Here is a 15059-nt window from a genome sequence, read left to right as displayed (position 1 = left end):
AGGAGGTAAGGTCCTGGATGGCAGGTATGTATCAGCGAGGCTGCTGGCCTTGGTAAAGTAAAGTGTGTAGCACTAGGTTGCTGAGAGGGTTTTAATTCGAATGGATTTTGAGTCCGGGATTTAAGAGCAACCAAAAGAGCCCGTATGGGAGAGGTCAGTCTGGGTCTTACTGGCATAATACAGGCAGCTGGGTTTGCTTAATAGTTTTGTTGCTCATTTATGCTGAAGAAAGGACCATTTGTTATTCATTTGTGCTGAAGAAAGGCCGTTATCAGTTTAGAACTGTAAATTGTGTGAAGGGCAATAAACTCTATTCTGTTTTTATATAAACACCCTGTGTCTGGATGTACCAAGCAGCTACCAGAAAGCAGAAACCTCTACAAGGGCTATAGGTAACCAGGTTAATGGTGTTAATAAATGGCCTGTTTAATAACACATTGCACTTCCAGAATTGTTATACTTTTCAAAGTAAGAAAAAAATATTGATCAAGTAAACCTTTCTGTCACTGTCTATAAGTCAAGGAGAATAACTTAAATTATCTGCATGGGGTCCTATCAGCAGAATGTGCCTGCCTTGGCCTATGGGCCAGGCCAAACATCATTGAACTTATCATTTTTATATATGATGAGCAAAGGCTTTGATGTTATCCATTCATTCAGATGTCTTTTGCCGCCCTATCAACTTTGTATATTGCTTTTATTGTCAACATTGACCACTGCGAATGTAGAATCAGGGTTCGATTTCTGATTCGATTATCCTCTCCGAGACAGTAGGGTAGTAATAAATAATAACAACACTATAGCAACTTTTTATGTTCCCAGTCTTAGGCAGGTGCCCGCCTGAGGATGTTACACTATTCAATTCCCATACGATATTAATTTTTACTAAAAATGGGAACGATAGTAGAGAAAATAGTATTTTTGCTTTAAATTAGCTTTTTGTGCCCAGTCATGATCAGGAATTCAATCAAGTGCAGGGCCCTGCTGCTGAGATATTTTACATCGGTCCAAAAAACAAAAACGCCTCTTTTCTGCAAAATATTAGAATGACGGTAAAGAAAGTAGCAATCAAAAACCTCCTTTAAAAAAAAAAATAGTACAATGGTAAAGAAAATAGTAATCATGCAAGCCAAGAATAATAAAAAAAAACAGCCTTTCGTGCCAAGTCCTATGCATGGGGCCCCACTGGGGAGAATTCACATCAGTTAATGTACACAAACAAAATCAAATTTTTCACAAAATATGAGGATGATGGTAAACATGCATTACGTAACATGACACAGTAAAGGCCCATTTTAATTATCCTACAAAGTTTTATGTCATCAGCAAAGTCTTTACTTTCCTATCCATAAGATCGTTAATAAAGATAATAAAAAGAAATAGGGCCTAACTCTGAAGCTTGTGGTCTTCACTGTTGACTTTAGTCCAATTAAAGATTTTACCATTTATCAGTCTTTGTTTCCTGTCCCTTTACTATTTTTTTACCCAAGTGCACACTGTCCCTTTATCCATGATAGTGAAGCTCCAGTATAAGCCTGTTATATGATACAGTATCAAATGCATTTATAAAGTCCAGCTATATTACATCAGCTCCATAACCAAAATTCACATATGCACTATAGAAACTCAACATGTTGGTTAGAAGCGACTTATCCTTCATTTATTCATGCTGGTTTCCATTTATATTTTTTTCTGAAATATGTTTTTGCAGGTAGTCTTTTCACAATGCCTTCAAAGATTTTGCACACCACTGAGGTAAAACTTACCAGACAGTGGCTTCACTGATCCACCTTCTTACCCTTTTTGAATATCAGCATCACATTAACGATTCTCCGATTTATGGCAGAGATTGTATTTAACCCCTTAACCATAGAGCTTTTTCTATTTTGCATTTTCATTTTTCGCACCCCTCACTCCCAGAGCCATAACTTTTTTATTTTTCCATTAATATGGCCATGTGAGGACTTGATTTTTGCGAGGCGAGTTGTACTTTTGAAAAACACCATTGGTTTTACCATGTTATGTACTAGAAAACAGAAAAAAAAAATTCCAAGTGCAGTGAAATTGCAAAAAAAAAGTGCAATGCCACACTAGTTTTTTGTTTGGCTTTTTACTAGGTTCACTAAATGCTAAAACTGACCTGATATTATGATTCTCTAGGTCATTGCAAATTCATAGACACTAAACATGTCTAGGTTCTTTTTTATCTAAGTAGTGAAAAAAAAATCTAAACTTTGTTAAAATAAAATAAAAAATTGCACCATTTTCTGATACCCGTAGCGTCGTCATTTTTCGTGATCTAGGGTCAGATGAGGGCTTGTTATATGCGTGCCGAGCTGACATTTTTAATGATACCACTTTGGTGCAGATACGATCTTTTGATCACCTGTTATTTAATCTTAATGCAATGTCGCTGCAACCAAAAAAACGTAATCCTGGCGTTTTGACTTTTTTCTCGCTATGCCATTTAGCGATCAGGTTGATCATTTTTTTTATTGATAGATCGGGTGGTTCTGAATATGGCGATACCAAATATGTATAGGTTTGATTTTATTTTTATTGTTTTATTTTGAATAGGGCGAAAGGGGGGTGATTTGAACTTTTATAATTTTTCATTATTTTTATATTTTTAAAAACATGTTTTTTTTACTTTTGCCATGCTTCAGTAGTCTCCATAGGAGACCTCTCTATGTAGTATTGTCTCTATGGAGATCGTCTCTATGTAGTAGATTTGTTCACTTGCTATGAGCGCCGACCACTGACAACCATATAGGTCTCCAGGAGACCTCAGGTTGCCATGCTAACACACCGGTGACCCGCAATCACGTGATGGGGGTCACCAGTGTGTGTATTTCCGGCGCGATTGACAGAAGTGCGATTTAAATGCCGCTGTCAGAGTTTGACAGCGGCATTTAACTGGTTAACAGCAGCGGGTGGATCACGATTACACTCGAGGCTATTGCGGGCACATGTCAGCTGTTGAAAATAGCTGACATGTCCCCGGAAAGTTGAGCGCTCACCGCCAGAGCCCACATCAAAGGGAGGGATACCGACATGTAAATGTCGGTAAGGGGTTAAAGGGTTTAAGAATAAGAAATACAGTAGTCTAACAATTACTTAGCACAAGTTACTCACATAACAAGGAGCCTATTATTATTTACTGCATGTTCTACCTTTTTAGCATTTCATCCTCTGACTGTTCGGTTATGCTAGGAGGTTTATAGCAAACTCCAATTAGTAGTTTACCGCTATTGTCAGCACCATGGATATTTACCCATAATGACTTCACGCTGTGACAGCTAATCCTAATGTTATCATTAACCCCTTCAATGTTTTTATCACTATTATCCTTTTTGAATATAGTGTAACTCTCCACATTGATCACCCCTTTATAGCCTTCGTCCAGACAGTATCAGATTTATGGATTTTGTTTGCAAGACTTTTTTTGCATTGATCAGCAAACATTTGATGGTTTAATCATATTTATCTCTAGTCATCCAATTTTGCTTGCTAGTCTCAACCCCTTTAAATACTCATTAACCCCTAGATCCCAGTTTAAAATCTCTTTCACCCATCTAACCATTCTGTTTTTCTAGTCACACTTGTGGCATTGGCAATGTTTCTGAAAACACCACCTTGGAGGTCCTCTATTTCTGCTAATTCCTCAAATAAGTTTAAGGACCTTCCTTTGCCATTTGAGTTTGTCATTTGTAGAAATATGTAGCATGCACGCCGTGTCTTCCCTAGCCCTACCCAACAATTTTCCTATCTGCTCTGCAATATGCCGAACCCAAGCACATGGCAAACAGCCCACTACTGAACTCAACAATGGATGAGCTGTCTGTCCGCCTAATCATATAGTACCCTCCCACTATGATCTGTGTGGACTTTGCTGTACTTCGACTTCTCTTCCCCAAATCACTGATTCTTCTGATTGCTACAAAGAACATCAAGCTGTTGGGGCCGGACTGGTACAGAAAAGCAGCCATAAGCTAAGCTCATCTGAAGATTTGCTGCAAGATTCATATTTCGACCCAAGACCTGGCCTTTCAGATTTGATGATGATTATAATGACAATGATCAGGAATTTTTTGTGGATGCCACCTAGCTACCAAAAAGGTAATCTTGGGGATATGGAGGACAGCTAGTGCATTGCTCATATTGCTGACCAGTTTACTTTCCCCTCATAAGCAGGTGGTGTTGCTTCATGTAATAATGTAGACTAGAGTATTAGTTTATAGTTGATTTTTACTGGGACCAGACTTTTTTTTGTCTGGTTTTAGATCCTGTACACTGCATTAAATTGGTTTTACGGCAATGTGAAAAGTAAATTCCACACCCAAGTTTTCTGCACATAGGACTTACCACCACAACCATGAAAAGAGCTTTCAGGCTCTTATCCTGAGAAGCAAATGGCTCTCAATTACCCCTTAAATCAAATATAGTCGTACAGTTATATTATTATAATTTTTTACTTCTATTTTGGATTTTTTAAACACAATGCCCCCCTTCCCAAAATGGAGCCAACAAGAAATAGTAGGTATAGAACACGGCCAGAAACATCAGCAATAATAAGCTGCAATATTGGTGTGGCATGCACATTCATCAAATTTGACTAATTAAACAGATGTGTTAAAAATCAATAGTTTGCAACATGAACAATGTGCAATGCAGTCATATTAAATATCTGTATTTTTTTAACACAAATTCACACTTGCCAAAAAGGTCTGATCAAGGAATGCTAAGTGCAAACCACCAAAAAAACAGCAGCAGCAACAGGCATACGAACATCATATTCGAATAATATAATGGGTTTGCGAAAAAACTGATGTTTGTCATATGAACACTTTGTGAGGCAGTTAAAATGTCTGCATTTTTTCCCCTTCTAAGAAAGAACCCATTTTTGTTTTTCTTTCAGAAATATTGGCGGCATACTTTTGCACAAATGCAAAAAAAAAAATGTTCAATTGAAATGCATATGCACCATAACTACTCTGATAATCACTGCAAGCCACACTGTATTTCTCTCCTGATCAAATGAATCTCTGTATTGTTTTCTTTTTTTCACAAATCTTCTTCACTGCTGTGCTACAACACACTTAGACTTCACTGTAACTTGTGAGCTGTGACATTTTTTCAATATCCAAATTCACTGCAAAATAGCTGCTGCATTCCTTGCTTCTGCTTTTCTTTTTTTTATACTGATGCAATCTTTTGCAATGTGGAGAATGGCACTGCTATTTTAGAGGATTTGCAAAAAATGAATCGCAAATAGTGCAAATTCGCCAGGCTTAGGGAATTCTCAAAAATTTTACACAAATGAGGTTCACATCAAATATATTCACTTATCTCAATTCTAAACTACATTGTGAGGCTATTGCAGCTATTCACTGTACAGTGCAGAGTAAGGATGAAGAGAATACAATATTGTGGCTCTTGTGAGAGAAGATTTCTACTAACTTCTTGTTTATTATGCCAATGTGTACAATGAAATGGTATAGGTAGATTGAAATATGGAAATTATGCAATTGGAATGGGATGGACAATCTTTTTCAATAATGGGTTTACGTTTTGTGAAGTATGAGTTAAAAGATTTACCAGCTGACAAGTTAAGTACGTTAGTGAAGTCCTTGCCCACATCAGAAAGGGTAACATGCATACTCTGGACCAGAGTTCATGGCATATGCAAATGATCTCAAAGTGTAAGTCACATAGTAGAAAAGTACAGCCATTAATCATGGCCAAGATATTGGCATTGTGCAGGATTTACTGCAGGGGGACAGAGCACATGCCAGGATTGGGACTGCAGATAGAGCACTAACCAGCTCATTTGTGTGTTGGATTATAGTTTGTTTCTTCCACAATTTTCTTCACAATTTTCTCCAGAAGCCAAAGTCAGCACTCAGCATGTTTAAGTACCTTAACCAGCATTGTTATTAATTTGGTAGCCGAAATGCCCTTATAGACTCCCTTTAAAATTAATAATAAATTACAGAAAGTATTCTGTATTCTCATTACAGTGACAGCAGCCATAATAGCCTCCGGCAGTGCAGGGACTCCCGTTAACTCCATGGGACAAGAATGCAGCTACTGAACTCGTTCTAGTCTCAATTATGTGTAGCTGCATTAAAACAACATGTTTAAAAGGACACTGGGATTGTTTAAAAGTGAAAGGGGATCTTCAAGGTTCCCTTTAAGTGTTGCCTACATTTTTGATCTTTTCATATGGAAATGTATTGAGTAAGCTTCACATAAGTGTAATACAAACACTTAGGAACAGTAAACACATATTGCCAACCTTATATAATGTGCTGATTATTCACAGTTTATTACTCTAGCAACAGGAGAATTGGGTAAGTTGGGTGAGAGTCCCCTGACTGGTGATCTAAAGGGTAATGTTTCTACTTTTGAATAGGGCCAAGATGGACTAGGGAGACTTAATGGCCATGTAATACACCCATGAAAAATTAATTAAGCAATTAACCTCTTTATGGAGATAGAGAGCAAGGACTTTAGTGTGACCTGTTGGAAGCAGCCATCATAAAAGTCAGTATCAAATCTTTAAAGGGAATCTGTCGCTATATGTTTGCTACCCCATCTAAAAGCAGCATGATATAGAGGCAGAGACCCTGAATTCAGTAAGACATCACTTACTTTACTGGTTGCTGCTGTTTTCATTTAAATTGTTTTGTCTGCTGCAGATCTACCAGATGAATGCTGAGCTCTGTATTATCCTGCCCTCACCAGTGATTGGCAGCTTTCTGTGTACACTGTGCTGCCTATCAGCGGTGGGGGTGTGGTTAGACTTCCTGGCAGCAGGCTAAGTGGTCCGTTTATGATATTCTGCTACTGATAAAACAGTGATTTTAGGAAAATTACAGTGAGCAGATCAGTAAGTGACACATCTATGGAATCAGGGTTTCTGACAGTATGCTATGCTGCTCTCAGGTTATGTACAAAAAGCCTGGTGACAAATTCCCTTTTAAGAGCTTTGCTGAATGAGTTAAGACTTTTAGACTTATTATTTCCAACACCTGGCTCTAAAGTCCCTGCTCTCTTCTTCTATGATTTATTATCTTTAACTGTTTGCTTTTACCCACTGTTACCATTTTATGAAATACTAAGCTGGCATAAACAGATAGGGCTCTCTAATTTCCTTCTTGCCAAATCCAGATAAGTATCAATAGGAGCTGAGAATCTTTTGTCTAGGTAGATGAGACTTGTTTCTCCTTAAACGGTTTGGTAAACAATCTACAGCCTTTGAGCGATTCATATTTTCCTAAGGGTTTTATCACGTTAATATGTAAACTTCTTACAAGTAAATAGACAATACAAAGCTAAGCAGTTTTGGCAGCTTATCCTTGATGTATTATGGTTTAATTAAAATCTCTTTTCTCCCCAAATACATCACTGTAGTAGCTAACTTTCTTCACTTTTCTGTGACCTGACACATTCGTATTAATAAAGAGTTTTGATGGAACAGAATAACAGAAAAAGTTCAGCAAATCAGATAGAAATGGTGACATCAACTGGCTTCTACTGGTACTACACCAATGAACTTTTGATGTTAAGCTATGTTCCAGTTTTCTATTCCTGTATATAAAAAGGAAAAACAAAATTCCTCCAAGGTGCAAATTTGTTACATAATTGGCTCAAACGGTGCACAGATGTTCTAATTGACAATACTGGAGTCCGATATTTTGCTGGAAAAAAATAATGGAGTGTGCTATGCTATTTTTTCTAATTAAAGTGATGATATTTGCGATGAATGATACTGTCAGAAGTTAGTGGTTGGGTGAAGCCATATATTGTCAACGTACTGTGTCCTCTCTTTTTAAATCTTAATGACAACCCAAATCATCCAAATTACTCTCATCAAAAGTTCACATACCCTGGTGATTTTGGCCTGATAACATGCACAGAAGTTGACACAAATGGGTTTGAATGGCTACTAAAGGTAACATCCTCACGTGTGACCTGTTTGGTTGTAATCGGTGTGCGTGCATAAAAGCTGAGTGAGTTTCTGGGATCCAGACAGACTCTTGCATCTTTCAACCAGCCACTGACATTTCTGAACTGTGAGTCATGGGGAAAGCAAAAGTATTGTCAATGGATCTATGGGAAAAGGTAGTTGAACTGTATAAAACAGGAAAGGGATATACTAAGATATCCAAGAAATTGATAATGTCAGTCAGCAGCGTTCAAACTGTGATTAACAAATGGAAAATCAGGGCCTCTGTAAAAACAAAACCACAGTCAGGTAGACCAACAAACTGTTGTCCACAACTGGAAGGAAAATTATTCGGGATGCAAAGAAAAACCCACAAATAACATCAGCTGAAATACTGGACTCTGTGAAAACCAGTGGTGTGGTTGTTTCAAGATGCCCAATAAGGAGGCACTTGAAGGAAAATGGGCTGCATGTCCAAGTCACCAGAAGAAAGCCATTACTGCACAAATGCCACAAAGTATCTTGTCTACTATACGCAAAACAGCACAGAGACAAGCCTCAAAACGTCTGGAACAAGGTAATTTGGAGTGATGAGACCAAAATTGAGCTTTTTGGCTACAACCATAAATGTTATATTTGGAGAGAGGTCAACAAGGCCTATGATAAAGGAACACCATTCCCACTTTAAAATATGGAGGTGGATCGCTGATGTTTTGGGGATGTGTGAGCTGCAAAAGCACAGGAAACTTGGTCAAAGTTGAAGGAAAGATGAATGCAGCATGTTATCAGCAAATACTGGAGGCGAATTTGCAATCACCAGCCCGGAAGTTGTGCATGGGAAGTACTTGGACGTTCCAGCATGACAATGATCCAAAACACAAGGTCAAGTCGACCTGCCATTGGCTACAGGAGAACAAAGTGAAGTTTCTGGAGTGGCCATCTCAGTCTCCTGACCTCAATATCATTGAGCCACTCTGGGGAGATCTCAAGCGTGCTGTTCAGGCTAAACAGCCCAGGAATTTACTGGAACTGGAGGCTTTTGCCAAGAAGAGTGGGCAGCTTTTCCATCTGAGAAAATAAATAACCTCATCCACAATTACCACAAAAGACTTCAAGCTGTCATTGATGTTAGAGGGGGCAATACACAGTATTAAGAAATGGGGTACGTAAACTTTTGATCAGGGTGATTTGGATGTTTTGAGTTGTCATTATGATTTAAAAAGAGAAAAAAAGTAGTTTGACAATAAATGGCTTCACCCAACCACTAACCATGAGTGGAGAAAAAAATTGACGTTGTCATTCATATTCTGTGAAAAAAGGCCAAGAAAGCAAAAATTCTGCTGGGATATATAAACATTTTTTTAGCACAACTGTAAATATAGTTCTGTTTCACATTTTGCAGTTTCCTGACACTTCCAGTTGTAATTTAGGCAAAATGATGAGTCATTTAGTGTCAAGCAAAGGCAAAAGACAATCAATGGCCTCTGCAATTTATCATCATAATGGCTTGTACACAGGACCATATTTTTGTTCCGAGTGCGATCCAACAAAACATCGGATCACACTTAGACCAATGTTATTCTATGGGACTGTACATGTTTGATTTCTCACTCAGATCGAGCCTTGCCTATTATTCGGATCACACTTAGCTCTGAAAATCGATGAGTACGTGGAAAACTTAGGCCTGCACTCGGAATACATCTGAGTGCATTCCAATTTTCACTGACTGACAGAATGGAAAAGATGGAGACATTTTTTTTCCATCTTCTCCTCATCCAAGAAAATCGGATTAGAGTTTGATGAGAGTGTGATTAGCATATTTGTCATGATTCTATAAGATGACAGAACATACGCCTATGTACATACAGCCTATGCAAACTTAGCCTTAAAAACATTGCTACTCCTTATCAATTGTCCTCTATGAATATTAATACAAAGCTAAACTGTTTTTTGGACAGCAATGAAAAGATCAAATTATCATTGTATAGTGAGTCATATAAAATGATAAACTGTTTTGCCCTGGCAAAACCAGAGACATACACCCTTTCACCATAAAGTGAACCAGTAAACTGATATAGACAAATGATTGATACTTATTTCATTTGCAACACTCAATAATGGAGTTTTCTCATAAAAACAAAAGTTTGATTGCTGGCGATATTATTACTGAGACCCCCACTGGTGGTCCAGAGCCCCATTCCCTGCATGGCCACAGTGAGTACAGTGGTAGCCAATCATGTAAAAATCGAGAGGATTGGTTTGATCTAACGTGTATGGCCAGCTTCTGTGTGTTTAAAAAAATAAAAAAATACATACATTCCGATCCCACCCAGCTCCTCTATCCCCTTGGTTGTGTCCCGCATCAGAATGTACTAGCTGCAGCCAATCAATGGCATCAATGATTTGCCAAAGACACCGGTGGGGGACACAGCCACAAGGAAGGAGGGAGGGTATTGGAAGGTAAGAGCATCCTATTTTTTATTACCATACTGGAACTATATGTTAAAAAGAAAAACCCTTTATATAAGATTGCTGTATATCGTATTGATAAAATTCGTAAAAGCTATATGCAAAATGAGTGACAGCAATACAAGTCAAATTGAAACGAGCCCGTCCTTTATCCGGCAGAGGTCACATCGGGACATCGTCTCAGGATTCTTTTTACTATAATCCCTGACAAATTCTGTTGAGTGATGTTACATCAAAAAGAAAATCAATTTAGTGCCGAAAAACCCAGCAGTGACTTGTGTTTTTATATTTCTTCTGTATTACATCACTGCTTTTTTTTATTACTGTCTTATTCTGCAGTGCTCGCTAAGTTACGTGCCTGAATTTCTTCTTTCGCATTTCTTTTCAATCTCTCCCCCTATATGTACCGCTAGGTCAGATTGTTCTCCTCTTACTAGTCCTTCCCAGAAATAATATCTCGCTGTCCTTCACAATCTCACCGTTTGCTGGTTACAAAGTGTTTCTGCAGACACTGTCAGCTTCTTCTTCTTCAAGTTCCCCGGTGTCTAAACATCCGGGTATGGCAATCGTTTTCTCAGCAATATCGCTGTCCTCGAGAGGTCTAGACTTTCAGCGGCGCATGGTGCGGGCAGTGTGATCGATGTTAATAGCAGCAATGACTGTTGTGTATCTTGGGATGCCCAAGACCTGCTATTTATAGATGTTTCACAGATTTATGTTGCGCTGCTTCATCTATATTTAATAGATAAATCTTTCTTCACCTCGTTGTGAACACTGCAGTCATGTTAAATAGAACAACATGCTCTTCATTTCTGCCCCCAAAGGCCCTGTCTGTGACACGTTTTCTTTTTCTTCTTTTTTTATGTTCTTCATAAATCTGCCTTGACTTGAACTAAAGGGAAGCCTGTATACCAAGTCCAGTATAATGTTAATGCTACCAAAAAAAAATCACAAGTCAAATATGTCAGTGGTAAAGGTGGTAGAGCAATGCATTTATTGTAACTGGCGGTGCGTCACATTTTACTTATTGACAGATACAATTTCTTATTATCTAGAATTATTGTACTATTAATTTTAAAGTTAATTTCTAATCACTAATTGATGAGTCTCATATAATGAAATGACTATGAATAGCATATAAAAATGCATATAATAATACCATACGCAGAAATGATCAATTCATGGATAAATATGGTACGACTATATTCATGTTTTCCCAATGACTTACTATCAGGCTAGGGTCACAAGACAGGGTAAAAAATCATTCAGAGTTTCATCCAGAAAAGTGGGATGATTTTTTTCACACTTGTCATCCGTGTGCTGTCCGATTTTTTTACATCAGCAGCTAGTCATCATTTACAGAACCATTTACGGTTTCCTACGTTACAGAATTATAATGTATCTGTAATAATCAGATGTTATTCTTTGGCTCCGTATCGCACCCAATTTTTTTTTTCATAACCATGTTATTAAATGGGTGAGCCTCATCTGATTTTCAGAGGAAAATTGTGCATGCTGTGATTTTTTTTCACATGCAGATTCAGTCAGTGAAAAAGTTGTTCATCTGCACCGCCCCATTGAGTAACATTGGTCCAATTGCGATCCGTTCTTTTAACGGATAGTGCACAAGCCCTTATATACTGTATATGTGGCATAAATGAATTCCACAGTTTTGTGCTGAGATTACAGTAGTCCTTGCCCCCAGTATGTTTTGCTATTTGATTTCCTTTTCACAGCATCAGCCTTATATATGCCAAATTTACAGATAGCCTATGAACTTCAATTCAGAGTACCAGGATTAAACCTACTCAAATTTGGGGATAGTAGACAAATTCTATGCTGATGTGTGCTTTATTAGTCTCGGAATCTGTCGCCAAGTTTAGTTACCCCATCTGATAGCCGCATAATGTACAGGCAGAGACCCTAATTTTAGCGATCTATCACTTACTGGGCTGTTTGCTGTAGTTTTGATACAAATCAGTGTTTTATCTGCCGCAGATCTATCAGCTATCTAAATGCTGGGCTCTGTATAACCCCACCCACAACACTGATTGGCAGCTTTCTATGTACACTGTGCATAGGCAGAAAGCTGTTAATCAGTGGCGGGGGCAGAGTTAGACAGAATTCACGGAAAAAGAAGACTTGATGGCTGTAGGTTAAGTAGTCTTCTAGTCCTTCTCCTGCTGATAAAACAGTGATTTTTATCAAAATTACAGCAAGTAGCCCATCACAGGAATCAAGTGCTCTGTCTCTTTATTATGCTGCTCTCAGATTAGGTGACAAAAACCTTTTAACAGATTCTCTTCAATCAAATGTAAACTCTTGACTCCTCTGTATGGCAGTTACATCATTCACTGAGCAACCATGAAGATTAGATCAAACCAGAGAATGAAACATTTCTTTTTTTTAACACTGTGCATTAGTTGCTTGCTAGCACTTCACAAATTTTGCTTAAAATGTTCAGCAATTTTGTGTAATTTGTAATTTGTACACAATTTTACACAATTTTTTGATGGCAGCAAACTCTAACTTGCTGAGTTCAAAATTAGCTCCTACAGTATGTGGACTAAAAAATCATTATCATAAACGAGCCTATGAGAACCTGAATATGAGTCTCAAAGGTCGGCATTCAGAGATGGACCTTTGCACCATACAAAAGTAGGATTTAAATTGTCAGAGTAGCCAATCACATGGCATAATGATGGATTAGAATGGAACTCCTGAATCAGCAATGAAGCTATCAGCAAGGGAATTATAGTTGTTTGCTGGCCTTACAATATTGATGATCAGTACTTAGGATAGGTCCTCAAAATCAAATTTTTGAAGGTTCATCACCTTGCACCCCCACTAATCATCTTTTATCAGGTTCAGCTTTGGCTGAATCTAAACAGAGAATTCACTGTGCAGTGGCTGCTGAGATTCCCACGATTTCCCACATTTGAAATTTGCTTTGAAAATCCATTTCATGTAGACAGAGGTCATGCTTTAAACTCTCTTGAGGTTTAGCACCTACTCATCTCGAGAATGTCCTATAATGGCCGGTCATACATGAATCACAACTCTTTCAATAAATTTCAGTTTTGAAAATCAATAACTGCTTTAACTTCACTTTTCCACTGTAATTGGGGACCAAGGAAACTACTTAAGCTCTAGGTGGAATCCCAGATGACAAACGCACACAAATTTGCCTTATATGTCTGATCATTTTGCCTCTTATATTTTCTAGAGCGTCTGGTTTGTTTTACAATATTAACCAAAATCAAGCTATTATTCTCCCGTGTCATATGCACATGTGAAGCGCCATGGAATAAATGGCCCTTAAATAATAAATAATAATAATAATATGTTGATGTGTGCTTCATTGTCTTTGCTCATGGTTTGAAGTTTATTGTTAGATGTGTCTACCTGTGACAGCACACTGATTATAATGTGAGCTGCAGCCTGTGAAGGGTTTTGCTAGCAGGTTGGGATAATATATTGAATTTGTGCCGTGAGACATTGTAGGTTTTTTGTGCCCTTTCATGTTTTCTCAATCTTGCAAGAGTCGTAATTATATTTTTCATTTACCATAGCCATAATAGGAATTGCTTTTTTCTTTTTTGGTGGAACAAGTTGTGTTTTGAGTGATGCCTGTTAGGGTTGGCGGAATGCACCGAGTATATATATATATGTATTATTAGGTGCGTTCGCAACCCGGGGTCCACTGTGCAGGAGAGGAACCTGCTGCTGGCAAATGGCGGCACTATATGGCGGGATAAGCGAACTCTGTTAGCTCCAAAGAGTCACTAGGAAAAAGATGCTGTGCCCTGTTAACCTCACAGAGGTACACAGCTACCAACCAGAGCAAACTGTGGTCATGCAGTCAGAGAAAACAGACAAACAACTCCTCACCGGAGGTGCCGGTATTCTAACGGCTTATTTCAGCCAAGGCCCTGAATACACTCATACAAACTCCTCATCGGAGGTGCCGATATTCTAGGGGCTTATTTCAGCCAAACCCTAACCGCATCCAGACATGACCACACTGGTGCTGAGTTCATAGACATTGGTTTGATACTAGCGCATGGCCGTGCGGTAATGCGAACCTTTTATAGCTACAGCAACTTTAGGACCTTCCTAGAGGACCAATGGGAGCTGCTACAGTACCTGAGCAACTTCAGAACCTTCCTAGAGAACCAATGGGAGCTGCTGCAGTATCTGAGCATGTGACCCCCAACCTCCAATGAGAGGTCTTACCCTGGGCATGCTCAGAAGGGGAAAAGCAGGATCTAGTCCCAGAGACGTCTGCTCACCGCTGACCAGTACTGGCTACAAAGGCAGAGCCTGGAAGAACAGTAGTAACCAGTCACCCAATATCAGCCTGAGCCAGATGCTGGGACCGACTTCTACGCTGAGCAGGCTCCACTGCGGCTGGAGAAGAATGGGAGACCACAGCGGAGGTGGTTCGAGATTCCCCCTGTGCAGAGGTGGGAACTCGACACCTAACAGATGCCATATATTATATAGCACAATTCAATGTAAAACAGGAAAAAAGATTCCAGTGAAATGGTGAAAAAAAATGCAATTTTGACATTGTTTTTTGAGCTTTATTTTCACTTTGCAATAAAAATGACATTATATCATGATCTTTTAAGTCTGT

The 15059-nt window shown here is 38.6% G+C and overlaps 1 protein-coding gene across 1 annotated transcript in view; it reads left to right on the top strand.

The window, feature by feature from the left end:
- The window catches only part of COL19A1 (collagen type XIX alpha 1 chain), a 1728692-nt gene that overhangs the window by 502029 nt on the left and 1211604 nt on the right, over window positions 1–15059 (top strand). The window lies entirely within an intron of this gene.

The sequence above is a fragment of the Ranitomeya imitator genome, chromosome 5 (assembly GCF_032444005.1).
Source record: "Ranitomeya imitator isolate aRanImi1 chromosome 5, aRanImi1.pri, whole genome shotgun sequence".
NCBI lineage: Eukaryota > Metazoa > Chordata > Amphibia > Anura > Dendrobatidae > Ranitomeya > Ranitomeya imitator.
This window is presented reverse-complemented; position numbering and strand designations above follow the sequence as displayed.